Here is a 4,058-nt window from a genome sequence, read left to right as displayed (position 1 = left end):
AACGGACAACTGAATAGCTAGTAAGCTGTATCTTGGGTATTTGAAGAAAATAAAAAAGAATGGCAGGAAGAAAATAACTGGTAAACATTTGGCCAGATGTTTTCAGTAGAAGATCTGGGATGGGTTCACTCCACAACTTACTGCCTATAAAACTTGGCCTTGAGATGTTCTAGGATGTCACCGGGAGACACCACTCCCTAGACTCACTTGAGATCTGTTTGATGTGACTGCAGATGACTCAAGACACTTCTATTATATGAATAAAAACAGTTCCCTACTCACAGCCACAGAGGATACTATGCTGTCCTTTTCCCCATCATTCCTACTTCCTACTTCGTTACCTCACACACAAGCATGGTGTGCCTCCTCATTGGTATTGATTAGTGGAAAGGAGGATGATGCAGTAAAGCTGGAGAAAGAAAAAAGTTTTGCTTTTCAAAAATCTTGTTTTAGGTTTGAGATAAAAAATTCAGAAATCAGTCAGATTCAGTTTTCTTACCACTGAGGGGAGATAAAGTTTTCAGGAAATGGGAGAATGGCAAAGAACGAGTAGAGAGTACACAAGGAAACTGGATAAAGATGGACCCCAGCAAAGGGGCCCTCAGTTCTTCACTATGCTTCCTCCAGCCTTCATCTGCTTCTGTCTTTAATCCCAGGGGACATAATCGAATTCCAGAGAGTTTGAGGATTTGAATGTAAATGACAACCACGCAAATTTTCATAAGTAGCATCTAGGATGAAAGCAAGACTTAAGTTTCTCTGCGAAGGAGCAGAAATGTCTATGATCAGACAATAAATCAGGATATTTTACTCTGAACTCTATTGTCATGCAGGCCATTAAAGAGGGGTTGTGTGCTGACTTAGGCAGAAGGTGGGTCAAAGTTCAGATACCTGGGGGAAGGAGAGAGAATTAACCAGAGTTTAGTTAGCAGGTATTTTATTCATCACTGATCAGTGAGGACAAAACAGTACAGCTAATCATTTATGAAGCAAAGAATGGGAATTTTGGAGGTCTGTGTTGCCCAGTCACAGGTAGATAAGGAGGAATCTGTGAGTCATATCTAAGTCATTCATGGAATGGCCGTTCTTTCCCATAAGCAATTTCCTAGAACCCAAGAGTTGCGGGGGAGGATTTTTGTAAACTTGCTGTTTTCTAAGATCATAGGGCGTGAGCAAAGTTTCACATTTTTTAAAAAGTTTATTTATTTATTTTGAGAGAGGAAGAGGGAGACAGAGAGAGAGCGCGCAAGTAGGGGAGGGACAGGGAGAGAGGGAGAGAGAGAGAATCCCAAGAAGGCTCCACACTGCCAGCGCAGAGCCAACGCTGGGCCCGAGCCCACAAACCATGAGATCATGACCTGAGCCGAAGTCGGACACTTAACTCACTAAGCGACCCAGGAACCCCAAGTTTAACATTTTAAAAATGGATACCGGCAAACCAGGAAAATGGATCCAGTATGGTCAACTCTAGGACTTATACTTGGACTCTAAAAACGAAGAAGGAGCCACCACTGCAGCAGCATCCAGGAACAAAACAAAAATTCCTAGAACAAAATACTAGCCCTGTATTTCTTCTTATTAACATTCAATACAAGAAACAATAAGATACTTAAGCCAAAGATTGTTTAACCAACCACATTTTATTTGATATATAAAGTCTCTTCTGTGAACAGTTCTGACCATGCAAAAGCTCAGAGGCTATTATGCCACTGAGTCCTTCTGGAAGAAATTATTAGACAATGAATTTAGGCCAACTAAGAAGTAACTAGGTAAGCAGTGTCAAAAGTACTGGGAGTAAATGTTGAATATATTTACCTGTAGAAAAAAAAATATGGAGATTGAGATGTCAGAATGAAATATAAATGTTATATGTCTTCATTATGTAGAAATGATATAACTAACAAAAATTGGATAGGTGAGGGAAAAAGGAGATCAGAAACTGGATATGTTGATGGTTTCATTTAATTTATTAAAAATAAATACTATTAGTAACTAAAGTCAGGTGAGAGAGACAAGGGTAGAGAGGGAAAAGGAAGAAGAAACATCCTAATTTTTAATCATTATTTATAGTAGGGAACTTGGAGATTTAGTTGAAAGAAGTGTATGATTAAAGGTCTAATATAAAATTATTATAAAGGTAACAACTAAAGGCAAAAACACAGAACTTGAATAGTAGACAAACAATACACAAAAAGCAAAGGAAATAGTTTATAATGAAAGAATATCTTTAAAATGATACAATGCAATCCATAATATGATGGAACAAAGGTGAAACATAACTTTTATATCAATAAGTCACCTGTTAAAAGGCTTAGCTTTTTAAAAATTTTATTTTATTTTATTTTTTAAAGGCTTAACCTAGTTGTTTTTTTTTAAATTAGGCTTACCTTAGTTTTTAAAAAAAAATTTTTTTTTAACGTTTATTTATTTTTGGGACAGAGAGAGACAGAGCATGAATGGGGGAGGGGCAGAGAGAGAGATACACAGAATTGGAAACAGGCTCCAGGCTCTGAGCCATCAGCCCAGAGCCTGACGCGGGGCTCGAACTCACGGACCGCAAGATTGTGACCTGGCTGAAGCCAGACGCTTAACCGACTGCGCCACCCAGGTGCCCCAGGCTTACCTTAGTTTTTAAAAGTAATGAAGCTCCTGGATGGATTACACAACGTAATTCTGTGCTCTATGGCACAGACTCATCTAAAACAAGGTACTTCAGTAAGTCTGAAAAGAAAAGAATTAAGAAGGGTAAACCAGAAAATAAAAATAAACCAGGGACTTCAGACAAACAGTATTAAGAAAGAAAGCCTAATAGTGCAGAAGTATGTAACTCACAATGGGCATATTACAGTTATGAATATCTGTGCACCAAACATTCATAAAGCATAAATTACAGGTGATAAAAGCAGAAATAGACATAAAAACACTAGTGGGAGACATGAATTCACCTCTCTTGGTCCATGTCAGATCAGGTGGATGAAAATAATTAAGTATATTGAATATTGAAATAACATAAATAATAAGGTAGAGCTAATTGATAAGGTAATTCTGTACTTTATTACTTTTGAATACGCCTTGGAATATTTGGGAAAATTGGCCATATATTGGGTCACCAGAAAATCTTTAAACTATTCTAAATTAAAAATAAATAGGAATCTTAGGTCCAACCATCTGCAATTACCATACAATGAAACTGGACAACAGAAAGACCCTCTTACCTGGAATTTGTAATAACATTTTCTTAAAGTCTGGATTGAAGAGGAAATAAAAAATGAAATTGCGTCATATAGAAAAAAATGTAATAAAAACACTTCAGAATCTATGGGATGCAGTTCAAATGGAGTTTTTAGGCAAATTCATCATCCTAAAACACTTACCTCCGTAAAATATGGAGTCACGGGGCTTCTGCACCCCTGTGGACCAGTGCAGAGCTTCCGGGAAGCTGTTGGACGCATACCTGGTGTATTCTGCCTGGTCAGAGTAACAGAGAGCAATGCAGAAGGACTCCATCCCACCAGTGCCTTTTTGCACTGGATTGGCTTTGGCTCCACATCACCGGTTGCTTCTGGTGGGATCATTGGCTATGCAAAAGCAGGTAGCGTCCCCTCAGTGACTGCCGGGCTTCTTTTTGGTGGTTTGGCAGACCTGGGTGCTTATCAGCTGTCTCGGGATCTGAGGAACATTTGGGGCTTCCTAGCTACACCTGGCACCTTAGCTGGCATTATGGGAATGAGATTCCACCACTCTGGAAAATGTATGCCTGCGGGTTTAGTCGCGGGTGCCAGTTTGCTGATGGTCCCTCACCTTGGAATTAGTGTGTTGAATAGATCCCGTCAGTAGTAGTCGTGTCCCAGCTTGGAGTCATGAAGAATTTAAAAACTTCCACTCTTTTTAGTGTATTAAAAGAAGTAAGTGCAGCATTCTCACATATTCTGATATTTTACTTAAAAAACAAACAAACAAAACAAAACAAATGACACTGAACTTTGAACTTTACAGGAGAAAAAAAGCAGTCGTTAATCATTACAACCTTAAAGAGATGGGTGGTATATAACCCAAAA

General features: G+C 38.6%; 1 pseudogene; it reads left to right on the top strand.

Moving 5' to 3' along the window:
- The first annotated feature begins 3,490 nt into the window (after nucleotides 1-3,490).
- LOC122492420 lies at nucleotides 3,491-3,858 on the top strand (annotated as a pseudogene).
- The last annotated feature ends 200 nt before the right edge of the window (nucleotides 3,859-4,058 follow it).

Source organism: Prionailurus bengalensis, chromosome C2, assembly GCF_016509475.1.
Source record: "Prionailurus bengalensis isolate Pbe53 chromosome C2, Fcat_Pben_1.1_paternal_pri, whole genome shotgun sequence".
NCBI classification, from domain to species: Eukaryota; Metazoa; Chordata; class Mammalia; order Carnivora; family Felidae; genus Prionailurus; species Prionailurus bengalensis.
This window is presented reverse-complemented; position numbering and strand designations above follow the sequence as displayed.